The sequence below is a fragment of the Ranitomeya variabilis genome, chromosome 1, assembly GCF_051348905.1.
Source record: "Ranitomeya variabilis isolate aRanVar5 chromosome 1, aRanVar5.hap1, whole genome shotgun sequence".
NCBI lineage: Eukaryota > Metazoa > Chordata > Amphibia > Anura > Dendrobatidae > Ranitomeya > Ranitomeya variabilis.
Window position 1 is genome coordinate 324733917 of NC_135232.1, and position 14908 is coordinate 324748824.

The 14908-nt window shown below is 45.9% G+C and overlaps 1 protein-coding gene across 1 annotated transcript in view; it reads left to right on the forward strand.

Annotated features, from left to right (window-relative positions):
* LOC143817139 (immunoglobulin superfamily member 1-like) overlaps positions 1-14908 on the forward strand; it is a 160552-nt gene that overhangs the window by 131485 nt on the left and 14159 nt on the right. The gene's annotated exons all lie outside the window — the stretch shown is intronic.

The window sequence follows — 14908 nt, forward strand, 5'->3', positions numbered from 1 at the left end:
CCTGAAGTCTCGCTCTGCCGGAGACCCTGCACAGCAGGTCAGGATTGTAATTTCCTTGCTCCGGGGCGACCCTCAAGACTGGGCTTTTGCATTGGCACCAGGGGATCCTGCGTTGCTCAATGTGGATGCGTTTTTTCTGGCCTTGGGGTTGCTTTATGAGGAACCTCATTTAGAGCTTCAGGCAGAAAAGGCCTTGATGTCCTTGTCTCAGGGGCAAGATGAAGCTGAAATATACTGCCAAAAATTCCGCAAATGGTCTGTGCTTACTCAGTGGAATGAGTGCGCCCTGGCGGCGATTTTCAGAGAAGGTCTCTCTGATGCCATTAAGGATGTTATGGTGGGGTTCCCTGTGCCTGCGAGTCTGAATGAGTCCATGACGATGGCTATTCAGATCGATAGGCGTCTGCGGGAGCGCAAACCTGTGCACCATTTGGCGGTGTCTACTGAGAAAACGCCAGAAAATATGCAATGTGATAGAATTCTGTCCAGAAGCGAGCGGCAGAATTTTAGACGAAAAAATGGGTTGTGCTTCTATTGTGGTGATTCAACTCATGTTATATCAGCATGCTTTAAGCGTACTAAGAAGCCTGACAAGTCTGTTTCAATTAGCACTTTACAGTCTAAGTTTATTCTATCTGTGACCCTGATTTGTTCTTTGTCATCTATTACCGCGGACGCCTATGTCGACTCTGGCGCTGCTTTGAGTCTTATGGATTGGTCCTTTGCCAAACGCTGTGGGTATGATTTGGAGCCACTGGAGGCTCCGATACCTCTGAAAGGGATTGACTGCACCCCATTGGCTAGTAATAAACCACAATACTGGACACAAGTGACTATGCGTGTTAATCCGGATCACCAGGAGGTTATTCGCTTTCTGGTGCTGTATAATCTACATGATGTTTTGGTGCTGGGATTGCCATGGCTGCAATCTCATAACCCAGTCCTCGACTGGAGAGCTATGTCTGTGTTAAGCTGGGGATGTAAAGGAACTCATGGGGACGTACCTTTGGTTTCCATTTCATCATCTATTCCCTCTGAGATTCCTGAATTCTTGTCTGACTTTCGTGACGTTTTTGAAGAACCCAAGGTTGGTTCACTACCTCCGCACCGGGAGTGCGATTGTGCCATAGACTTGATTCCGGGTAGTAAATACCCTAAGGGTCGTTTATTTAATCTGTCTGTGCCTGAACACGCTGCTATGCGAGAATATATAAAGGAGTCCTTGGAAAAGGGACATATTCGTCCTTCGTCATCTCCCTTAGGAGCCGGTTTTTTCTTTGTGTCTAAGAAAGACGGCTCTTTGAGGCCGTGTATTGATTATCGACTTTTGAATAAAATCACGGTTAAATATCAATATCCGTTACCACTGCTTACTGATTTGTTTGCTCGTATAAAGGGGGCCAAGTGGTTCTCTAAGATTGATCTCCGTGGGGCGTATAATTTGGTGCGAATCAAGCAGGGGGATGAGTGGAAAACCGCATTTAATACGCCCGAGGGCCATTTTGAGTATTTGGTGATGCCTTTTGGTCTTTCAAATGCCCCTTCAGTCTTCCAGTCCTTTATGCATGACATTTTCCGCGATTATTTGGATAAATTTATGATTGTGTATCTGGATGATATTCTGATTTTTTTGGATGACTGGGACTCTCATGTCCAGCAGGTCAGGAGGGTTTTTCAGGTTTTGCGGTCTAATTCCTTGTGTGTGAAGGGTTCTAAGTGTGTTTTTGGGGTTCAAAAGATTTCTTTCTTGGGATACATTTTTTCCCCCTCTTCCATCGAGATGGATCCTGTCAAGGTTCAGGCTATTGGTGATTGGACGCAACCCTCTTCTCTTAAGAGTCTTCAGAAATTTTTGGGCTTTGCTAACTTTTATCGTCGATTTATTGCTGGTTTTTCTGATGTTGTAAAACCATTGACTGATTTGACTAAGAAGGGTGCTGATGTTGCTGATTGGTCCCCTGATGCTGTGGAGGCCTTTCGGGAGCTCAAGCGCCGCTTTTCTTCCGCCCCAGTGTTGCGTCAGCCTGATGTTGCTCTTCCTTTTCAGGTTGAGGTCGACGCTTCTGAAATCGGAGCTGGGGCGGTGTTGTCGCAGAGAAGTTCCGACTGCTCCGTGATGAGACCTTGTGCTTTTTTTTCCCGTAAATTTTCGCCCGCCGAGCGGAATTATGATATTGGGAATCGGGAGCTTTTGGCCATGAAGTGGGCTTTTGAGGAGTGGCGTCACTGGCTTGAGGGGGCCAGACATCAGGTGGTGGTATTGACTGACCACAAAAATTTAATTTACCTTGAGTCTGCCAGGCGCCTGAATCCTAGACAGGCGCGCTGGTCGTTGTTTTTCTTTCGGTTTAATTTTGTGGTGTCGTACCTACCGGGTTCTAAGAATGTTAAGGCGGATGCCCTTTCTAGGAGTTTTGAGCCTGACTCCCCTGGTAATTCTGAGCCCACAGGTATCCTTAAAGATGGAGTGATATTGTCTGCCGTTTCTCCAGACCTGCGGCGGGCCTTGCAGGAGTTTCAGGCGGATAGACCTGATCGTTGCCCACCTGGTAGACTGTTTGTTCCTGATGATTGGACCAGTAGAGTCATCTCTGAGGTTCATTCTTCTGCGTTGGCAGGTCATCCTGGAATCTTTGGTACCAGGGATTTGGTGGCAAGGTCCTTCTGGTGGCCTTCCCTGTCACGAGATGTGCGAGGCTTTGTGCAGTCTTGTGACGTTTGTGCTCGGGCCAAGCCTTGTTGTTCTCGGGCTAGTGGATTGTTGTTGCCCTTGCCTATCCCGAAGAGGCCTTGGACGCACATCTCGATGGATTTTATTTCGGATCTGCCTGTTTCTCAGAAGATGTCTGTCATCTGGGTGGTGTGTGACCGTTTCTCTAAGATGGTCCATCTGGTTCCCTTGCCTAAGTTGCCTTCTTCTTCCGAGTTGGTTCCTCTGTTTTTTCAAAATGTTGTTCGTTTGCATGGTATTCCTGAGAATATCGTTTCTGACAGAGGGACCCAATTCGTGTCTAGATTTTGGCGGGCATTCTGTGCTAGGATGGGCATAGATTTGTCTTTTTCGTCTGCTTTCCATCCTCAGACTAATGGCCAGACCGAGCGGACTAATCAGACCTTGGAGACATATTTGAGGTGTTTTGTGTCTGCGGATCAGGATGATTGGGTTGCTTTTTTGCCTTTGGCGGAGTTCGCCCTCAATAATCGGGCCAGCTCTGCCACCTTGGTGTCCCCGTTTTTCTGTAATTTGGGGTTTCATCCTCGATTTTCCTCCGGTCAAGTGGAATCTTCGGATTGTCCTGGAGTGGATGCTGTGGTGGAGAGGTTGCATCAGATTTGGGGGCAGGTGGTGGACAATTTGAAGTTGTCCCAGGAGAAGACTCAGCTTTTTGCCAACCGCCGGCGTCGTGTTGGTCCTCGGCTTTGTGTTGGGGACTTGGTGTGGTTGTCTTCTCGTTTTGTCCCTATGAGGGTTTCTTCTCCTAAGTTTAAGCCTCGGTTCATCGGCCCGTACAAGATATTGGAGATTCTTAACCCTGTGTCCTTCCGTTTGGACCTCCCTGCATCCTTTTCGATTCATAATGTTTTTCATCGGTCATTGTTGCGCAGGTATGAGGTACCGGTTGTGCCTTCCGTTGAGCCTCCTGCTCCGGTGTTGGTTGAGGGTGAGTTGGAGTACGTTGTGGAAAAGATCTTAGACTCTCGTGTTTCCAGACGGAGACTCCAGTATCTGGTCAAATGGAAGGGATACGGTCAGGAGGATAATTCTTGGGTCACTGCCTCTGATGTTCATGCCTCCGATCTTGTCCGTGCCTTTCATAGGGCTCATCCTGATCGCCCTGGTGGTTCTGGTGAGGGTTCGGTGCCCCCTCCTTGAGGGGGGGGTACTGTTGTGAAATTGGATTCTGGGCTCCCCCGGTGGCCACTTGTGGAATTGAACTTGTGTGCATCATCCCCTCTGTTCACCTGCTCCTATCAGGATGTGGGAGTCGCTATATAACCTTGCTCCTCTGTCAGTTTCTTGCCGGTCAACAATGTAATCAGAAGCCTTCTGTGCTTGTTCCTGCTACTAGACAACTCCCAGCTAAGTTGGACTTTTGTCCTTCTGTGTTTTTGCATTTTGTTCCTGTTCACAGCTGCTGTTTCGTTACAGTGTCTGGAAAGCTCTTGTGATCGGAAATTGCCACTCTGGTGTTATGAGTTAATGCTAGAGTCTTAAAGGAATTTCTGGATGGTGTTTTGATAGGGTTTTCTGCTGACCATGAAAGTGTCCTTTCTGTCTTCCTGCTATCTAGAAAGCGGACCTCGATTTTGCTAAACCTATTTTCATACTACGTTTGTCATTTCATCTAAAATCACCGCCAATATATGTGGGGGCCTCTGTCTGCCTTTTGGGAAAATTTCTCTAGAGGTGAGCCAGGACTGTCTTTTCCTCTGCTAGGATTAGGTAGTTCTCCGGCCGGCGCTGGGCATCTAGGGTTAAAAAACGTAGGCATGCTACCCGGCCACTTCTAGTTGTGCAGCAGGTTTAGTTCATGGTCAGTATAGTTTCCATCTTCCAAGAGCTAGTTCTCATATATGCTGGGCTATGTTCTCTCGCCATTGAGAATCATGACAGGGGCCTCTGTCTGCCTATCGGGGAAATTTCTCTAGAGGTGAGCCAGGACTATATTTTCCTCTGCCAGGATTAGTTAGTCCTCCGGCCGGCGCTGGGCGTCTAGGGATAAAAAACGTAGGCAACGCTACCCGGCTACTGTTAGTTGTGCGGCCGGTTTAGTTCATGGTCAGGTTAGTTTCCATCCTTCCAAGAGCTAGTACTTATGTTTGCCGGGCTATGTTCTCTTGCCATTGAGAACCATAACAGTTTGACCGGCCAAAAAGGGTTAAATTAATTGACAGAGAAAGGAGAGAAAAGAGAAGTCTGCTGAAGATTTTTTTTTTTTTTTTTTTTCCCCTTCCCTTCATTTCTGAGTGTGCTTGTAGTTGAATCTCTTGCAAGTCTGCCTATATTGCAGCCTTTCTCTCTCTCTCTCTCCTTCTAATCCTGGAATGGCTCTGTGTTCACCTGTTTAAAATGGATATTCAGAGTTTAGCTGCAGGTTTGAATAATCTCACCACGAAAGTTCAAAATTTACAAGATTTTGTTGTTCATGTTCCTATATCTGAACCTAGAATTCCTTTGCCTGAATTTTTCTCGGGGAATAGATCTTGCTTTCAAAATTTTAAAAATAATTGCAAGTTGTTTTTGTCCCTGAAATCTCGCTCTGCTGGAGATCCTGCTCAGCAGGTCAGGATTGTGATTTCCTTGCTCCGGGGCGACCCTCAGGATTGGGCTTTTGCATTGGCTCCAGGGGATCCTGCGTTGCTCAATGTGGATGCGTTTTTTCTGGCCTTGGGGTTGCTTTATGAGGAACCTCAGTTAGAGCTTCAGGCGGAAAAGGCCTTGATGTCCCTATCTCAGGGGCAAGACGAAGCTGAAATATACTGCCAGAAATTCCGTAAATGGGCTGTGCTTACTCAGTGGAATGAGTGCGCCCTGGCGGCGAATTTCAGAGAGGGTCTCTCTGATGCCATTAAGGATGTTATGGTGGGGTTCCCTGTGCCTGCGGGTCTGAATGAGTCCATGACAATGGCTATCCAGATCGATAGGCGTCTGCGGGAGCGCAAACCTGTGCACCATTTGGCGGTGTCTACTGAGAAGACGCCAGAGAATATGCAATGTGATAGAATTCTGTCCAGAAGTGAACGGCAGAATTTAAGACGAAAAAATGGGTTGTGCTTCTATTGCGGTGATTCAACTCATGTTATATCAGCATGCTCTAAGCGTACTAAGAAGCTTGATAAGTCTGTTTCAATTGGCACTTTACAGTCTAAGTTTATTCTATCTGTGACCCTGATTTGTTCTTTATCATCTATTACCGCGGATGCCTATGTCGACTCTGGCGCCGCTTTGAGTCTTATGGATTGGTCCTTTGCCAAACGCTGTGGGTATGATTTGGAGCCTCTTGAAACTCCTATACCCCTGAAGGGGATTGACTCCACCCCATTGGCTAGTAATAAACCACAATACTGGACACAAGTAACTATGCGGATTAATCCGGATCATCAGGAGATTATTCGCTTTCTTGTGCTGTATAACCTACATGATGTGTTGGTGCTTGGATTGCCATGGCTGCAATCTCATAACCCAGTCCTTGACTGGAAAGCTATGTCTGTGTTAAGCTGGGGATGTAAGGGGACGCATGGGGACGTACCTGTGGTTTCCATTTCATCATCTATTCCCTCTGAGATTCCTGAATTCTTGACTGAATTTCGTGACGTTTTTGAAGAACCTAAGCTTGGTTCATTACCTCCGCACCGGGAGTGCGATTGTGCCATAGATTTGATTCCGGGTAGTAAATACCCTAAGGGTCGTTTATTTAATCTGTCTGTGCCTGAACATGCTGCTATGCGAGAATATATAAAGGAGTCCTTGGAAAAGGGACATATTCGTCCTTCGTCATCTCCCTTAGGAGCCGTTTTTTTCTTTGTGGCTAAGAAAGATGGCTCTTTGAGACCGTGTATTGATTATCGGCTTTTGAATAAAATCACGGTTAAATATCAATATCCGTTGCCACTGCTGACTGATTTGTTTGCTCGCATAAAGGGGGCCAAGTGGTTCTCTAAGATAGATCTCCGTGGGGCGTATAATTTGGTGCGAATTAAGCAGGGGGATGAGTGGAAGACCGCATTTAATACGCCCGAGGGCCACTTTGAGTATTTGGTGATGCCTTTTGGTCTTTCAAATGCCCCTTCAGTCTTTCAGTCCTTTATGCATGACATTTTCCGTGATTATTTGGATAAATTTATGATTGTGTATCTGGATGATATTTTGATTTTTTCGGATGACTGGGACTCTCATGTCCAGCAGGTCAGGAGGGTTTTTCAGGTTTTGCGGTCTAATTCCTTGTGTGTGAAGGGTTCTAAGTGCGTTTTTGGGGTTCAAAAGATTTCCTTTTTGGGATATATTTTTTCCCCCTCTTCCATCGAGATGGATCCTGTCAAGGTTCAGGCTATTTGTGATTGGACGCAACCCTCTTCTCTTAAGAGTCTTCAGAAATTTTTGGGCTTTGCTAACTTTTATCGTCGATTTATTGCTGGTTTTTCTGATGTTGTTAAACCATTGACTGATTTGACTAAGAAGGGTGCTGATGTTGCTGATTGGTCCCCTGCTGCTGTGGAGGCCTTTCGGGAGCTTAAGCGCCGCTTTTCTTCCGCCCCTGTGTTGCGTCAGCCTGATGTTGCTCTTCCTTTTCAGGTTGAGGTCGACGCTTCTGAAATCGGAGCTGGGGCAGTTTTGTCGCAGAGAAGTTCCGATTGTTCCGTGATGAGACCTTGTGCCTTTTTCTCGCGTAAATTTTCGCCCGCCGAGCGGAATTATGATGTTGGGAATCGGGAGCTTTTGGCCATGAAGTGGGCTTTTGAGGAGTGGCGTCATTGGCTTGAGGGGGCTAGACATCAGGTGGTGGTATTGACTGACCACAAAAATCTAATTTATCTTGAGTCCGCCAGACGCCTGAATCCTAGACAGGCGCGCTGGTCGTTGTTTTTCTCTCGGTTTAATTTTGTGGTGTCCTACCTGCCGGGTTCTAAGAATGTTAAGGCGGATGCCCTTTCTAGGAGTTTTGAGCCTGACTCCCCTGGTAACTCTGAACCTACAGGTATCCTTAAGGATGGAGTGATATTGTCTGCCGTTTCTCCAGACCTGCGGCGGGCCTTGCAGGAGTTTCAGGCGGATAGACCTGATCGTTGCCCACCTGGTAGACTGTTTGTTCCTGATGATTGGACCAGTAAAGTCATTTCTGAGGTTCATTCTTCTGCGTTGACAGGTCATCCTGGAATCTTTGGTACCAGGGATTTGGTGGCAAGGTCCTTCTGGTGGCCTTCCCTGTCTCGAGATGTGCGAGGCTTTGTGCAGTCTTGTGACGTTTGTGCTCGGGCCAAGCCTTGTTGTTCTCGGGCTAGTGGATTGTTGTTGCCCTTGCCTATCCCGAAGAGGCCCTGGACGCACATCTCGATGGATTTTATTTCGGATCTTCCTGTTTCTCAGAAGATGTCTGTCATCTGGGTGGTGTGTGACCGTTTCTCTAAGATGGTCCATTTGGTTCCCCTGCCTAAGTTGCCTTCTTCTTCCGAGTTGGTTCCTCTGTTTTTTCAAAATGTGGTCCGTTTGCATGGTATTCCGGAGAATATCGTTTCTGACAGAGGAACCCAGTTCGTGTCTAGATTTTGGCGAGCATTCTGTGCTAGGATGGGCATAGATTTGTCTTTCTCGTCTGCTTTCCATCCTCAGACTAATGGCCAGACCGAGCGGACGAATCAGACCTTGGAGACATATTTGAGGTGTTTTGTGTCTGCAGATCAGGATGATTGGGTTGCTTTTTTGCCTTTAGCGGAGTTTGCCCTCAATAATCGGGCCAGCTCTGCCACCTTGGTGTCTCCTTTTTTCTGTAATTCGGGGTTTCATCCTCGATTTTCTTCTGGTCAGGTGGAATCTTTGGATTGTCCTGGAGTGGATGCTGTGGTGGAGAGGTTGCATCAGATTTGGGGGCAGGTAGTGGACAATTTGAAGTTGTCCCAGGAGAAGACTCAGCTTTTTGCCAACCGCCGGCGTCGGGTTGGTCCTCGGCTTTGTGTTGGGGACTTGGTGTGGTTGTCTTCTCGTTTTGTCCCTATGAGGGTTTCTTCTCCTAAGTTTAAGCCTCGGTTCATCGGCCCGTACAAGATATTGGAGATTCTTAACCCTGTGTCCTTCCGTTTGGACCTCCCTGCATCTTTTTCTATTCATAATGTTTTTCATCGGTCATTGTTGCGCAGGTATGAGGTACCGGTTGTGCCTTCCGTTGAGCCTCCTGCTCCGGTGTTGGTTGAGGGCGAGTTGGAGTACGTTGTGGAAAAAATCTTGGACTCCCGTGTTTCCAGACGGAAACTCCAGTATCTGGTCAAATGGAAGGGATACGGTCAGGAGGATAATTCTTGGGTGACTGCCTCTGATGTTCATGCCTCCGATCTGGTCCGTGCCTTTCATAGGGCTCATCCTGATCGCCCTGGTGGTTCTGGTGAGGGTTCGGTGCCCCCTCCTTGAGGGGGGGGTACTGTTGTGAAATTGGATTTTGGGCTCCCCCGGTGGCCACTGGTGGAATTGAACTGGTGTGCATCATCCCCTCTGTTCACCTGTTTCCATCAGGATGTGGGAGTCGCTATTTAACCTTGCTCCTCTGTCACTTCCATGCCGGTCAACATTGTAATCAGAAGCCTTTCTGTGCATGTTCCTGCTGCTAGACAACTCCCAGCTAAGTTGGACTTTAGTCCTCGTTTGTTTTTGCATTTTGTTCCAGTTCACAGCTGTAGTTTCGTTTCTGTGTCTGGAAAGCTCTTGTGATCTGAAATTGCCACTCTGATGTTATGAGTTAATACTAGAGTCTTAAAGTAATTTCAGGATGGTATTTTGATAGGGTTTTCAGCTGACCATGAAAGTGCCCTTTCTGTCTTCCTGCTATCTAGTAAGCGGACCTCAATTTTGCTAAACCTATTTTCATACTACGTTTGTCATTTCATCTAAAATCACCGCCAATATATGTGGGGGCCTCTGTCTGCCTATCGGGGAAATTTCTCTAGAGGTGAGCCAGGACTATATTTTCCTCTGCCAGGATTAGTTAGTCCTCCGGCCGGCGCTGGGCGTCTAGGGATAAAAAACGTAGGCAACGCTACCCGGCTACTGTTAGTTGTGCGGCAGGTTTAGTTCATGGTCAGTTTAGTTTCCATCCTTCCAAGAGCTAGTACTTATGTTTGCCGGGCTATGTTCTCTTGCCATTGAGAACCATAACAGGGGATATTATTACCATAGGGGCTAATTAAGGGATATTATTACTGCAGTGATGTATTTATTTTATTTTTTGAGGACACTGTTTTAAATGGGGGGGCGGTCCTGTTAGTGTGCAGAGTGACACTATATCGCCTTTTTTTCTTCATGTGGTGTAATGTAGAAGTTGTGAAAAATTAAGTAATGTGTTCTGCAAGCGGAGCTCGAGATAACTGTGTTATTTCCTGCAGAAACGAGTCCTGGCTGGATGAAGTGACGGCGGTCTGTGCTGGATGAAAGATGAAGGACTTCACCTAGAGACGTCACTGGTGAGTCAGTGTTACCTATACACTGACACTATACACTGTATACTATATACAGAGGTCCTGTGTACAATGTCACCAGTGATCACTGTATTACCTATACATTATATACAGAGCTCCTGTGTATAATGTCACCAGTGATCTCTGTATTACCTCTACACAGACACTGCATACTAAGTACAGATCTCCTGTGTATAATGTCACTTAGGCTGCCATCACACATTCAGTATTTGGTCTGTAATTTACATCAGTATTTGTAAGCCAAAACCAGGAGTGGGTGATAAATACAGAAGTGGTGCATATGTTTCTATTATACTTTGCCTCTGATTGTTCCACACCTGGTTTTGGCTTACAAATACTGATGTAAAATACTGACCAAATACTGCTAGTGTGACAGCAGCCTTATGATGATAGTATTGTGTTTTGTTTGGTTTTTTTTATTTCTGATCAGTATTGTAGTATTCAGTCACTATGTGGTGGTAATATGTGGTCTGGAAATGGTATTGTGGTATTTGTCCCTTGTATGTGCTATTTGGTCACCAAGTGGTGGTAATATGTGGTCTGGAAATGGTGTTGTGGTATTTGTCCCTTGTATGTGCTATTTGGTCACCAAGTGGTGATAATATGTGGTCTTGACATGGTGCGGTGGTATTTGTCCCTTGTATGTAGTACTAGATTGTGGCCCGATTCTAATGCATCGGGTATTCTAGAATATGCATGTCCCCGTAGTATATGGACAATGATGATTCCAGAATTCGCGGCAGACTGTGCCCGTCGCTGATTGGTCGAGGCAATCTTTATGACATCATCGTCGCCAGGGCAACCATTATGACATCTACGTCGATACTGTTCCCGTCACTGATTGGTCGAGGCCTAGCGGCCTCGACCAATCAGAGACGTGGGATTTCCAGGACAGACAGACAGAAAGACAGACAGACAGACAGACGGAAAAACCCTTAGACAATTATATATATAGATTATTCGGTCACTATGTGGTCTGGTCATGGTGTGGTGGTATTTCTTCCTGTATGTGGTATTATTGGTCTTGGTATAGTGGATTGTGTTGTGTATGGCGGCGGTCATTTGTTCTCTCTGATATTAATTAGGAGAAGATTCTTTATTTCCATTAGAGTTGTAATGCTTTGTACACAGCGGCGGAGATGCACTTACAGGGGTTTCCTGTGGAAAAAAGTAATCACCTCTCCACAGGATAAGTGATAACGTATTGATTGGTGGGGGTCTGACTGCTTGGACCCACTCCGCAAAATGTGGAACTTTTTATCTCCATTAGACTGGAGTGGCATGTCCGACTAGATCACTGATCCATTCATTCCCTTAGTGGCTGCACTTGTTTTTTTCTGGAAGCCCCAAAGAGAATGAATGGAGCTGCGGTCAGAAATCCCACCTGCCGCTGCATTTTAAAATAGTGATAAAAGTGTCCTGTCAGGGATAAAACTTCCCCATTCTTCCGATCGGTGCAATTTCTAATGGTCGGATCTAAGCGATCACCTATCCTGTGGAGCCCATGGATCAGTGATAACTTGTTTTAACCAAGAACCCCATTAATGTAAACTACCGTAATTATACATCCCAGTTTTTGGGGTACACGGTAGATGTGCAGCAGCCCCCGGTGTTTTACAGCCGATGCTCCACTATAATGACAGATATTTGCATATAGTTGTAGGGTGGGCCCCTAGAGTCCATTCCTCTGGTGGGCCCCAGACACCCCAGTCCGACGCTGTCTGCAACTTCTCTTGAGTTTACTGATACCCCAAATGTCATAGAATAATACTTTTGAGGCACAGTGCAAAGCTCAGAAGGCAAGAGCCCCTAAGTGATTGAAAAGCAAAATCCTCCCTCAAGTGACCCCATTTTGGAAATTATAACCTTTTGGGAATTTATCTACAGATGTAGTGACGATTTTGACTCCATGGGTGTTTTCCAGAAACAAGAAGCAGTGGATGTTGCTGAGTAAAAATTACAAACTGCAGTTGTAGTGACCGATATGCTGTATGGTCTAGTACATTATGCCCAGCCCATGCTTCTGGGGACACGCACCTGTAAACTAGGCGGGCTTTCATCACTACAAAAATGCCAAACATGTGGGCGCTAAATGTGGTTTAGGCACACTGGGGCTCAGAAGGGAGGGGGGATTTGGATTTGGAAGCAGAGAATTGGCTGAATTTCTTTTGGGGAGGCAAGGAGCCATTTCGCTTTTCCAGAGCCTTTATGCTGCCAGTAACGTGGAAGCCCCCTAAATTTCCATTAACAGATGACGAACCTGAGTGAGGGTTTGCTTTTTTTATGGATTATGTTGACGCTTTTATGGGAAACATTTTACATAACATTTATGATCACATTTATCCATCAGGATTTCCATCTAAATCTCTGAGTGACGTGACATATGAAACCCTCTATGGATCAATTAAATAATGAGGCAGCAGAGTTACTCTGTATGGCCTCTGTTCAGTGGTGTCCTTTTCAGAAGTGCACAAAACTGTGTCTGATGGCACTTTTATGCAATCCTAAAAAGACAGACACTGCCGGATCACAGGTTCTATGGCATCCACAGTGCCTCCATCTGTCTCATTATAGGGAATCTTCTGCCGGGGGTTCTGTCTGAATCACGTATTTCAGAGATTTACATGGAAACCCTGGTGTAAGTGCTCATCGTAGAGCCAAGGATAAATGTGCTCCGAGCTTTACTGCGATCTTTGGGAGGCAGAATGAAAAAATCAACAGCAGGTGAAGAATTGGTTTTGTTTATTTTTTACACCGTTCCTCGTGCGGTGTAAATGATTAGACAATACCAAATTTATATTGGGTTTTTATGTTTGGAAGGTACTGTGAAGATAGAATACTGTGTTGGGGTGACTGTGGGGGCATTATGCTGTGTGTGAGTGGGGATCCTGTGGGAGAAAATTGTGTGAAGAATATCACTGTGCAGTATCATACTGTGTGTTGGGGCATTTTTGTGGAATCGTACTGAATGAGTTCCATGAAAGACGTGAGAAGAACACTAAGAGGCTTCAGTAGAGGCACAATTACTGTCTTAAAATGTTGGGAGGCATGCCCTTCTATGACTGCAGCTATGCGTCATGACGCAACCTACTTTGTTGAATTTGTTTGGCAGTGGGTGGGGGTACCCAGTTAGGACTTTTGCTATGGGGTCCCATGATTTCTATGTATTCCCTTGTTTAACAGGTCACACACTCAGGACTTCCCTCTCTGAGCACAGAGCTTCTAATTAGAGGGTTTGCTGTCACGATTCCTCCACCAAAGTGAATGGCAGCTCAGTCATCCAATCTGGTGCAGGGGCATGCTGAGCTGTCAGTGTTCTGAGTGACAGCTCAGTCACCTAATCAGGGCAAGTGCAAGCTGGGATTCTGACAGGTGTCTGAGTTATTCTTTGGCTATTAGGCAGCTGTCACACTTGAATGAGAGAAATTCGCATGAGTCTCTCGCATCAATACCCAGCACTGCCACCGGCACTCGGGACCTTGCATGCGGCTGCATGTATTTCTATGCAGCTGAACGCTCCGTTCCCATGAGCTGGCGGCAGTGCCGGGTATTGATGCGAGAGACTTGTGCGAGTTTCTCTCATTGCACTCGCATGTTTGCCTTTTTCTTCAGTGTTCTGTCTTTGATTTATTCCTGCCTGAGCTTGGATCTTTCCTATGACTATCTGTTTGCCTAGCCCCTTTGTCTTGATCAGCTACCTTCCTTGAATTCTGACTTCAGACTGTGACTTGACTACACCTTTGCCTTACCCCCTTTGTTTATGACAAGCCCTCTTGGTATCTGACCCTGGACTTCTTGACTACCCAGCCTCATGACTTGTGCATGAGTAGACTAGCATCACAGTTTCCCTGTCTTTGCTTTTATTAATCTATAGGCTGAAACTAATAATGTTAACTGAGGTTGCACTCACTCTCTATGGGTCCAGCAATGCCTCTCCACCATTACACCAGTCTTTGTTAATTGGCTGTAATAGGGATATCACATTGGCCGTACTACAGTTAATCACTGGGCTCAGTGGCTTGTGCCATCTGGCATCTGCATAGGCAGAGCTACTTAGCTCAGTGACCATCTTTACTAGTTGACCATCAATATGTCCTTTGCCTTAGCAAAAGAAACATCACTTTACACAGTCTATGGCCTATATATCAAACATATGCAAATATTTGTTTTCAGTAATGTTGATAATGTGAGCAATGTTTCAATGATTTACTGTACAATGGTAGGTATTTGCAAATTCTTTTTTCAATTCCTCAAAGGATGTGTACAGAAATAAAATAAGATAGTCACGGCCCAAAAAATGTCATTAAAAGGGGTTGTCCACTACTCAGACAACTCCTCTATCACTAGGTTCCCCATCATGAAATAATAATGGCTATGCTCCCCTCTGGTGGTAGCACGGGCTCACTTAACATTGTTATATCACAGGGCTAGTGTGACACAAATAATGTTACACGAGCCCCGGGAGTGCCAGCGCTGACAACATTGGAATGACACCCATATCAGAGGTGAGTATAGATAATATTATTTTATAACGGGACAACATAGTGATTAAGAAGAGGTTGTCCAAGAAGTGGACATCCCCTTTAATATCTACAAGATCACAAGCAGAGTTAACTTAATCTGGACCCCAATGCAGAATCTGTAATAGGGTCCACCATCATCATGTGCAATTTCTAATACAGGTATCGGTGGAGTTGCTACATGATGTAGTTACAAAGCATAATGA